Raw genomic sequence first — 12255 nt, forward strand, 5'->3', positions numbered from 1 at the left:
CAAGGTCAGGAGCTCCAGCCTCCTGGGCTCACCATCTGGACTCCCAGTGCTCTCGGTGATGTTAATAATGTCCCCATTCACCGTCTTCCATCTCGCGGTGAGTGTTAGAAATGGCGGGCAGGATCCTCCGGGGATCGGTGCTGTCTCCACTCTGCGTTGTGAGCGCCCCCAACCAACCGGCAGGCTTCTCACTGTGTCTCTCAGTGTGCCTCCGCCGTGATTAAACCGTTGGATCGAATCAAGAACTGGCTGCAGCTGTGTCTGCCTTCGCAGGCCTGGGAGCTACGCGAGACCTGGGAGCTCGGATCTACACATCTGTATTGATCACCATTGAGTGTCAGCACTCCATTGGACGGACCACAGTTGTGTTCACTTCAGCTACAAAACCACCTCGACCCACAACCCCCCACAACCTATCCCCCGAAGAAAATGGAACAAAATCACCACAGACCAACTCCTCACATCGCTCAACCAAAACCCACCCGCCCTCTCATCGGACCCAAACCAAGCTGCCATCAAATTCAAACAATGGATCACTCACAGCGCTGACGAATTAGCACCCTTGAAAAACCATCACACCAAACAAGACAGCAAAAAGGCCCCTGGTTCAACGATGACCTTAAGAAATCCAAAAAGCTATGCCGTACTCTCGAGAAATCATGGAGAAAAAACCCAACCACCGACACCATGACCACTTTCAAGGCAGCCACCCGCAAATACCACCAGCTGATTCGATCCATGAAGAAATCAGCATTCAAGGATCGACTCGACAACAACGCCCATAACAGCAAGGAACTATTCAATATCGTCAAAGAATTCACCAACCCCACCGCAGCCTCAAACGACGTCACTCCCTCCCAAGACCTCTGCGATTCGTTATCCTCCTTCTTCTACAGCAAAATTGCCGACATACATAACAGCTTCGAAAACAGTTCCAACAAACAATCCTCTCCACCCCCCTCAGAACCTAAACCGCCCTCTAACAACCTCAGCGCCTGGAACCCAATCACCACTGAAGACACCATCCGCCTAATGAATTCCATCCACTCTGGCTCGCCAACCGACCCATGTCCCCACCACATCTTCAACAAAGCAGACTCCACCATCCCACCCCTTCTCCGTGATGTCATCAACTGCTCCTTCATCTCTGCTACCTTCCCAGAAAGCTGGAAACATGCCGAAGTCAGCGCCCTCCTGAAGAAACCCACAGCAGACCCCTCTGAACTAAAAAACTACCGCCCCATATCCCTCCTCCCATTCCCGGCCAAAGTCATTGAGAAAGCCGTCAATAGCCAACTTGCCGCCTTCCTCGAATCCAACAACTCCCTCGATCCCTCACAGTCCGGCTTCCGAGCCAAACACAGCACCGAAACCGCCCTCATCGCAGCAACAGACGACATCCGAACACTACTGGACAACGGAGAAACAGTGGCCCTCATTTTACTCGACCTCTCCGCCGCCTTCGACACGGTCTGTCACAGCACCCTCATACAACGCCTCAGCAACATCGGCATAAAAGGTAAAGCCTTGGACTGGATCATCTCGTTCCTAGCTGGTAGAACTCAGAGAGTCCGACTTCCCCCATTCAAATCAGAGGCCACCAAAGTCATATGCGGTGTTCCACAAGGATCTTCACTCAGTCCCACCCTCTTCAACGTTTACATGAGTCCCCTCGCTTCCATCGCGCGTCAACAGAACCTTAACATCATCTCCTACGCTGACGACACCCAGCTGATCCTCTCCCTCACCAAAGACCCCAACACCGCCAAAACCAATCTTCACGAAGGCATGAAAGAAGTAGCCGTATGGATGAAAAACAGCCGCCTTAAACTTAACTCTGACAAAACGGAAGTACTCATCCCAGGATCATCCCCCTCTGCCTAGGACGACTCTTGGTGGCCTTCGGATCTGGGCTCAGCACCCATACCCACTGACCACGCACGTAACCTTGGCTTCATCCTAGACTCCTCACTCTCGTTGTCCAAACAAGTCAAGTCTCATCCTCCTGCTTCAACGTACTTCGTATGCTCAAAAAAATCTTCCATTGGATCCCCGCCGAAACAAGAAAGACTGTCACCCACGCTCTGGTTACTAGTCGACTAGACTACGGAAACACCCTCTACGCCGGAATTACTGCCAAATTACAGAAAAAACTCAAACGCATCCAAAACGCATCAGCGAGACTCATTTTGGACATCCCCCGCCAAGATCACATCACCGGCCACCTGAAAGACCTCCACTGGCTTCCCGTCAACAAGAGAATAACATTCCGTCTCCTCACCCACGCACATAAGGCCCTCTACAAACTAGGGCCCGAATGCCTCAACACTCGACTATCCTTCTACACACCCACCCGCCAACTAAGATCCTCCAATCAAGGCCTCGCCGCAGTTCCGCGTATCCAAAGATCCACCATGGGAGGTAGATCCTTCTCCTACTTGGCGGCCAAGACCTGGAACTCACTCCCCACTCACCTCCGCCTTACACAGAACCACATCTCCTTCAGAAAAGAACTTAAAACCTGGCTATTCGATAAATAATGAACCCCTCCACAAGCGCCTTGAGACCCTCTGGGTGAGTAGTGCGCTATATAAATTCCTGAACTTGAACTTGAACTCTGTCAGTAAATCTATCTACCCACCCGTATTTATCACCATTGATTGTCAGTAAATCTATCTACCCACCCGTATTGATCACCATTGAGTGTCTGCCAGTAAATCTATCTACCCACCCGTATTTATCACCATCGAGTGTCTGTCAGTAAATCTATCTACCCACCCATATCTATCACCATCGAGTGTCTGTCAGTAAATTTATCTACCCACTCGTATTTATCACCATTGAGTGTCTGTCAATAAATCTATCTGACCGCCCGTATTTATCACCAAGTGTCTGTCCGTAAATCTATCTGATATATTTATCACAATCGAGTGTCTGTCAGTAAATCTATCTACCCACCCGTTTTTATCACCATAGAGTGTCTGTCAGTAAATCTATCTACTCATCCGTATTTACCACCATAGAGTGTCTGTTAGTAAATCTATCTACCCACCCATATTTATCACCATCGAGTGTCTGTCAATAAATCTATCTGACCACCCGTATTTATCACCATTGAGTGTCTGTCAGTAAATCTATCTAGTCAACAAAAGGGGGGCACTGTTCCAGAGTGAGTGATGCAAGAGGTCATACACTCACTCCAAAGAGGAGAGGAGGCAGGGGGAGTGGAACAAGGAAAATGCTAGGTCACGGACTCAGTGAAATGAGTGAGGGGAGATGTTGAGAAAAGACAATTCGTGTCTCTTGTTGCCCTCACACACTCCGAAGGATGTCATGCTTCATCATTGGGCAGTTGCTCATCATCGGGCAGGCTGTGCAATGTGCAGAATAAAACAACCCGTAGGTTCAGAGTTACCAACAAAAGCGTAATGCCACTCACATCCCTTTACTTCCCTAATTATACACCTGTGCTACTACTTCTGTATTCTTATTACCGGCACTTCCTTTTTGAAGTTCAGACTCCTATAAGAACTAGATGCTAAAGCTGGTTGGAGCGGCAGGACACAAAAAGTTGGCCCGTCCCTCACCTTGTTTTGACCTTGACGTCTGTGACGATGATGCAGTGGGGAGAGGAGGTCACAATAGTAATGATGGATTTATAGTTACAGCTATGTCTTGAGTATTATTGGTCCTATCATGAGAGATTGAGCATTACATCCGTTGGTTTCAGTCTCATATGTGTCCATAGCAGGTTCCGTTTGGAACGGATGGGTCATACTGTTGACTCCTGTTCTATTACAATTGGGCTCAGTCGAGGCGTAAGCGGCTTATGAAGCTCATCCTTGAATTTATCGCCCCTTGTTTCCCTGGACCTCTGCAGCAGTCATGAGCTCCATTCAAGTTGGAATGGTTGACACTGGGGTGGTGCGGTCATACTAGGACGAGGCTCGTGTTTAGTGGCTCGTGGCAGCACTCTGAGGTCTTCCGCTGCTTGGAGTACATCAAGCGTGCTTGCACAGAGACTCCTGGCATCTTTATCTCCAGTCAGGCCCTTTGTCAGAGGACTTGGGCTATCAAAGGTGGGTCAGAGGTCTGAGCTAGGCATGACTTTTTTTTTTTTGCAGAGTTTTATATAGCGCGAACTAGACCCGAACCGAATCAGGTATCAGGGCGCTTTACGTATTTTTCCAGTTACGTTACATGAATGGTACATGGAGGACCAAGTCATCATTTTGAATGATCCTGAAGTACCATTGAATACCCATCACAAGGCATTAAATAACAATTAATACAGTGTTATTTTTTCCTGTATTACACTAATAATCACATAACATTTTTAAATGTCAATTTTCGCTATGGAAAATGCACTAGGGCACCAAATAATTGCCGGTGCTATTTTCCATGATAAATTTGCCCATCAAAGAAACTCCTATTGCTAATGTAAAACACAGAGACATATTCAAAGCAAAAATTACTTATGATAGAAGAAAAATTGTTACCTGTAAACAGGTGGTTCTCCAGTATTGGTGTCTTTCATAGATTCACATGCTTGAATATTCCCCGTTGTCGAAGTGGGAGTCCCACGGTAAATAAAATAGCAATAATGCTAAATATATATATATATATATATATATATATATATATATATATATATATATATATATATATATATATATATATATATATATATATATATATATATATATATATATATGTATATATATATATATATGTATATATATATATATATATATGAAAACATAATACATAATAAAAGAAGAGGAAATACAACTGAAAACCTCCAAAGCGATTCCTACATAGGAATGCATGCTAAAGAGAAAAACTACTTGTAACACATTAGTGTCATTATGTTAGTCCAAATCCCAGCCAATCAGGCGCTAGCACCCTCTAGAACCTTCTCCTCAGAAGCTCAAGCCCTCAGATTTTCGTAGCACCAAAGTGACCAAGAGTGTATGAGGAGAAGAGAGCCTCTGAGGGGAGGAGGGTGGGTCGCATGTGAATCTATGAAATACACCAATACTGGAGAACCACCTGTTTACAGGTAAGTAACAATTGTTCTTCTCCAGTATTAGGGGTGTCTTTCATAGATTCACATGCTTGAATAGAATAGAAAGCAGTAACCTCCGTAGAGCTGAGATTGCTAGGCACATATGGAAAAGGCCAAAGACAGTAAAAATACAGTCATGTAAACATTATTAGCAATCACAGAAAACACAAAGGAGGAGGGAACAGAGGCTCACCTTATTTGAAAAGATGACGAAGCACTGCCTGTCCCACTGCGGTATCCGCCTCATTGATGGCATCCAAGCAGTAATGCCTGGTGAAGGTGTGCCTGCTGGACCATGTCGCTGCACGGCAAATCTGATGAAGTGGCACACCGGCAAACAAGGCGGTGGATGAAGACATCGCCCTCGTAGAATGAGCCCTCACTGAAGACTGCAATGGTTTGCCAGCTTGTTGATGGCAGTAGGTAATGGCTGAAGAAAGCCAACGGGTAATTGTTGGTTTGGAGACTGGATGCCCCTTACGCAGTCGTCCGTAAGCAATGAACAGTTGATCGGACTTGCGGAAGGAGGCAGTTCTGGCAATGTAAAATTTAAGGCATCGTTTGATGTCCAAAGAATGTAAGCGCTGCTCCGCCGGAGACTTAGGGTCCGGAAAGAAAGTTCGTAGGAACACAGGCTCATTCAGATTGAAAATCCGTAGGCACTTAAGGTAGGAAAGAGGGATTGATGCAAAGCGCCACTCCGTTAGGTTTGAACTGTAAATAAGTTGGTTTGACAGTGAAAGCGTGAAGGTCGCTCACGCGACGAGATGAAGTTAAAGCCAAAAGCAGCGCAACTTTCCAGGTGAGGAATTTGATATCCACCTTATGGATAGGCTCAAATGGTGACTTCATGAGTTGAGATAGGACAACATTGAGGTGCCAAGATGGAGAAGGGCGCCGAACAGGTGGGAACTTGCGGAAGAGCCCTTTGAAGAATTGACGTATGATTCTGGACGAACAGAGGGAAGAAGAGCCATTGTGTCGGAAACGAGAGATTGCAGCTAGGAACACTCTCAGGGTAGCATGTGAAAGTCCTGACTGAGCGAGACTTAAGAAGAACGGAAGAAGCTGCTCCGGAGTAGAATGGATTGGAAGGACATTAGCTGCCACGCACCAATGACAGAATCTCTTCCACTTGAGTTTGTAAGTTTTGATGGTAGGCGGAGCCCTAGCATGAGCAAGGATGTCCCTGCATTTCTGAGATATGTTCAAGTCTGCGAATTCAAGGTGCTCAGGTTCCATGCCGACAATTGTAGCGTGGAGGGGTCCAGATGGCACACTTGGCCCTTGTCCATCGTTAGAAGGTCTGGACGGGGACGCAGAGGAATGGGCTCGCACTGGGACAGCAGAAGCAATTCCGAAAACCATGCCTGTCTGGGCCAACGAGGTGCGATCAATAGGATGTGGCAGGGCTGCCTCCGCATCTTCCACAGCACTCGCGGCACTAACGGAATCGGCGGAAAAGCGTAAGCGAATAGATCGCACCAATCGATCAAAAGGGCATTCCCGCACGACCCGGGGTGGGGATGCCAACTTGCGTAAGACTAGCATTTTCGATTCTCTGGTGTTGCAAAGAGGTCTAGAGCTGGGCGACCCCACCGGTGGAACACAAGATCCAGAGTTGGCTGGTGCAGTTCCTATTCGTGAGTTGAGGAAGTGGACCTGCTTAGAGAGTCCGCCAGAATGTTGGACACGCCCGGCAGATGGACAGCTGTCAAGGTGATCTGATGACGGAGAGCCCAATCCCAGATTGACTGGGCCAAGCGAGACAGATGAGGAGACTTGGTTCCTTCCTGCTTGTTCACGTAGTGCATGCTGGTGGTATTGTCCGTTTGGATAAGCACTGACTCCCCATGAACTACAGGCAGGAATGATTTGAGCGCTAGGAAGATAGCCATCAACTCTAGCCTGTTGATATGCCACATGCGTTGGGGCGGAGTCCACTTGCCTTTGATGGATAGGCCTTGGAGATGAGCGCCCCACCCCTCCAGAGAGGCGTCCGTTGTGAGCGTGAGATCTGGTGCGTGAACGAGGAACGACGTTCCCGTCCCCAGATTGGTTGGCTGCGCCCACCAAAGCAAGCTCTTTCTCATGCGGGCTGTGACAGCAACTAGGTCGTTGAAGGACCCGGATACCTGACGCCACTGTAAGTCCAGTTCCTCCTGAATGGGACGGGTTCGCAATCTGCAATTTGGGATCAGTGCGATACAAGATGATGCCATCCCCAAAAATGACTTTAACGTCCGAACAGAAACAGACTGTCTTTTTCGAATGAGGGAGACGAGACGTAGGATCTTCTGTCGTCGCTCGTGCGAGACGAACGCTTTGGAAAGTTTCGTGTCCAGGATCGCTCCCAAGAAGTTTCTGGTTTGCAGAGGGGCAAACTGTGACTTTTCGACGTTGATGGTCAACCCCAGAGACTGCAACACCTGCTGGCAAAGACGAGTGTCCTGACATAGTTGATGGTGGGATTGAGACTTGAGGAGGCAATCGTCCAAATATGGAAAGATTTGAATGCCTTGGAGACGGAGGTGAGCCACCACAGGGGCCAGTACCTTTGTGAACACACGAGGAGCTGATCGCAGCCCGAAGGGCAGAACCTTAAACTGATAGTGCATTTGTCCCACCTTGAAACGCAGGTACTGGCGATGTTGTTGGATAATTGGGACATGAAAGTACGCGTCCTGAAGGTCTATGGTGGTCATGAAATCCTCGCTGGATAGAAGACGCAGGATTTCCAGTAATGTCAGCATGCAGAAAGATTGGCACTTTAGGAATTGGTTGAGAGCCCTCAAATCCAGAATGGGTCGCCAATCTCCGGTCTTCTTGAGTATGAGGAAGAATCGAGAGTAAAACCCTTCTCCTCTTTGATGTTTCGGGACCACTTTGACTGCACCCTTTAGAACAAGAAGACGGACTTGATGGTAAAGCTCCTTGAGGTGTGGAGGAGGCGGGCCAAATGGTGGAGTACGAGGAGGAATCTCGACGAATTCTAAGGTATGACCCCGCCGTACAATGTCCAAAACCCAGCGGTCCGAAGTGATGGAGGACCACTGAGAATAGAACAGAGAGATTCGACCTCCAACACTTTGGGGATGAGAAAAGTCATTGGCGCTTAGGGGTGGATCCGCGATAGGAGGACTTTCCCCTATAGGGTCTGGAGGGCTGCTGACGACTCTGCTGAGTGGAGGTGTAACGCTGGTTGCCCTGATTGAAGGAGCGGTACTGTTGCCCTCCTCGAAAATTGGAAGAAGTGCCGCGTCCGCGCGCACCTCGAAAGGACTGCTTCCGGAACTGCAACGTGCCCAAAGACTTAGCCGTGCCGGTGTCCTTCTTAATGGACTCCAGGGCATCTTCGATGTGAGATCCGAATAGCGATTCACCATCATACGGCCTATCAAGTATCTTGGATTGGATTTCCTGCCGGAAGGAGGTGGATTTTAACCAACCCTGGCGTCGGAGGGCAGCTGCACTTGCAAGCAGACGGAAACCTGTACCAGCAATATCGACTGCACAGTCGATCATTTCTTCCGATGCTCTCTGTCCATCGTGAAGGATCTGCTGAGCGTCCGCCTTGGAAGCCTCAGGTATTAGATCAATTAATGCAGATATGTCCGACCACATCTGCCGGTCATAGCGTCCCAAAATGGCTAAGGCATTGGCTGCTCGGACAGAAGTGGAAGCCATGGTTGAAAACTTGCGGCCAATAGTGTCTAGGCGTCGACCCTCTCTATCGGGAGGTGCGGTGATTGGACGCTGCGTGAGTCACAACTGAGTCCGGCTTAGGGTGAGAGATCAAGCATGCCGGAGAACCTGTAGGAGCCTTGTATTTCTTTTCAAGGTGCGGCAGTTGAGCAGGTAACGAGTTTGGAGCTTGCATGAGTTTAATTCCCTCCTTCCAAACAAAATCGATGATTGGAATCGTGAGGACCTGCTTATAGGGCTTATCTTTAAAATCATAGAGGAAACAATCCTCTTCACGTTGCGATCTTGGCAATTTAAAACGCTGAGCCGCTTTATCCATGAGTAGATGAAAACTGGCGATATCTACAGGAGGTGATTCACCAGAGTTTCCTGGCTGAGGAGAGGGCGTCTGTGTTCGGTAATCGTCCCACTCCGCCATATCCTGGTCGCCTGCATCCTCGTCCGAATTGTCATGGACCTCCCCGTCCTCACATTCTGGGACCGCCTCATCATCCGCATCCTGCGGATAAACAGTAGTATGGATTCTGACTGACGTCTGAACCTGAGACGAAGTTGTGGGTGGTAACGTTGGCGGAAGAGACGGTGGAGGCAGAGCAACGGGAGCAGGAGATTGTACCGGAGTACCTTGCGGCGTTGCTGGGAAACGACGGTTGTAATCATCCAACATATGTTGGAGATTTGAGATCAAGGTTAATGGTATTATAGCCATAGGTACTTGGACCAACTGTTCTTCATGTTGAGACTCTTGTTCTCCGCCATCTTCGTCAGTGTCAGACTCCTGACACTTGATAATCAAATCAGAGGGGCTATGGGCCGCCCCAAACGTGTCACCCTCATTGTCAGAGTCAGTGTCATGCTCAGAGGTAGTGGCAAACATAGGAGAAGGTGGTTGCGGCTCTGGAGCAGAGAGCTGTTGGCACGGAGCCTGCTTGGGACGATGGGATGAGTCAGCAGAGGATCCTGAAGACTTCAAAGGCACTAACGGCAATGAGGCAAAGGAAGCTGGTTCCTCCGTCGATGGCGCCGTCGACGCTATCGTCAACGGTGCTGATTTGACTGACGACTAAGCCAATTTCGAGGAACCCATCGTCGACGGTGTGGCCGTCGACTGAGTCGTCGTCAGGGTCACCGTCGACGGGCGATCCATCGTAGACGAAGTCGTCGACGGAGCAGTCGTCGACGGAGCAGGCTGAACATCGGTAGACGGAGTCCTCGTAGACGGGGCTTTGGTCGACGGAGTCTTCGTCGACGAGGCCTTGGTCGACGGAATCGTAGCCGACGACGAAGATTTGTTTGAGACTTTCGTCGACGAGGATTCTTTCTTCTTCGTCGACGAGGTGATAGGAATCGTCGACGGGACAGGCTTAGAAGGCAAGGAAACTCTCGTTGACGTGTATGCTGTCGACGTGACCGTCGACGAAGTAAAGGCTGATGCCGTCGTCAGCGTCGTCGTAGATGATGCAGACAATGCGGTTCTCGTCGTCGGAATGCTCGGAGACGCTCCCGTCGACGACGGAACTCTAAGAGGTGTGGAAACACACCGAGAGGCAGCCGAAGACGCCTGAGAGCCAGGTCTCGTGGGCGTAGTGGTAGTAAGAGTGGTAGGAGACACCACAGAAGCCAGAGGCAGGGCTAATTTCTTCTTTTTGAGGAAAGGAGATGGAAAATCCTGGACACTACCACGCTTAGAGGCTGATGAAGAAGGACCAGAGTGAAAACTTTCTGCATCTGACAGGGCAGAATCCTTGTCCTTTAGACGCTGGAGCCAAAGGAGAAGACGGCCTTCTCTGTCCTTGAGAGTCTCAGTAGAAAAAGTTCTACAGAGCTTGCAGCTGCCAGCCTCATGATCAGGATATAAACAATAGATACACTTCTGGTGGGGGTCCTTCTCAAAAAGGCGCAGCTTCCCACAAGAAGAGCAAGGTCTAAATAAAGACTTCTTACTTGACATGTTGAGAAACACTGGAACAAGAAGAGTTGAGGTGAAAAACTGAGCAGAGCTCAGGGAGACTCCCTTCACACGACGTGCGGTAGAAAATCTGAGGGCTTGAGCTTCTGAGGAGAAGGTTCTAGAGGGTGCTGGTGCCTGATTGGCTGGGATTTGGACTAACATAATGACACTAATGTGTTACAAGTAGTTTTTCTCTTTACCATGCATTCCTATGTAGGAATCGCTTTGGAGGTTTTCAGTTGTATTTCCTCTTCTTTTATTATGTATTATGTTTTCATATATATATATATATATGTTCGAGGCATATGGGCTGCAGATGGTACATTTATGAATAGATCGCCATCTGGTGTTGGGCTCGGATGATTGCACTTTGTTTTTCTTCTGGAGAAGTCTTTGTCGTCATAGGTGACTCCTCCTCTCGGTGTTAGTGCGCATGGGCATCGGCTCCATCCTTAGATTGTTTTTTTCCGCCATCGGGTTCGGATGAGGATCGAAGCGCTCCGGACCGACTTCAACAAAGAAGGTTATAACCGGCGCGTATTCCTTTCCAAATCGACGGTATCGTTATCGAACGCGACTTCACTCCATACCGACGCGATTCGAAGGACGACGACTACGAGAAACTCGACGTAGTCCAGCCCGGGGTCCATGGAAAGGACTCCATTCAAAAAATGTCCAACGTGTGGTGCTAAGTTCCCACACAAGGACCTACACGAAGTGTGCAACCTCTGCTTGTCCCCTGAACACGAATCCAGGGACTGTGAGGCCTGTGCAGCGTTCTCGTCAAAGTCGACGATTAGAAACCGTCGAGCCCGAAGACACGAGGTATCGAGAATGCAGTCACAAGCAATCCCGGAGCTGTTCGAGGACCAGCACCCAGAAGAGGAGGAAGAAGAGGCCGACGAGGCGGGGTCTGAAGTGGACGAGTCCGACGTCGAGGAAATCGACGTCCAACAAACCGTGAGTGACGACGTCCCTTTACCGAAAAACAGACCCCGCACGGTGTCGACCCCGCCCTCGAGCCCGGTCAGACAACCGAAAAAAGTTTCCAACGCCCCGCCTTCGAGCCCGGCAACGAAACAGAAACCGAAACACTCGGTCCCCCATCATAGTGGTTCCGGTTCCGATAAACCGACCACATCGACACCGAAGCACCAGGTCAAGGAAAGCTCGAAGTCGAAGCAGTCCATGTCGACACCGAAGCACGCTTTGGCGCCGAAAACACCCTCGACACCGGGGACATCTTCCATACCGAAGAAGTCGGATCCGAACAAAACTTCGGCACCGAAAATACAAATGGACATTTCAAAGAAAAAACACCTTTCGGAACCGAAAACTGCGGTACCGACACAGGAACACGGAACGGATCCTAAACAAAAGACTTTGTTTATTGACCCAAAGACTGGCAAGGTAGTCACAGAACTACCTAAAAAGAGGAAACATGAACATTTGGACGACAAGGCTCATCCAAAGAAGAGAACGATGGGGACGAATACAACTCCTCCCCCTTCTCCCAAACCTCACACACCAT

At 49.0% G+C, this 12255-nt stretch overlaps 1 protein-coding gene across 1 annotated transcript in view; it reads left to right on the forward strand.

The window, feature by feature from the left end:
• KCNN1 (potassium calcium-activated channel subfamily N member 1) overlaps positions 1-12255 on the forward strand; it is a 391559-nt gene that overhangs the window by 344466 nt on the left and 34838 nt on the right. The gene's annotated exons all lie outside the window — the stretch shown is intronic.

Source organism: Lissotriton helveticus, chromosome 12 (genome assembly GCF_964261635.1).
Source record: "Lissotriton helveticus chromosome 12, aLisHel1.1, whole genome shotgun sequence".
Taxonomy (NCBI): Eukaryota; Metazoa; Chordata; class Amphibia; order Caudata; family Salamandridae; genus Lissotriton; species Lissotriton helveticus.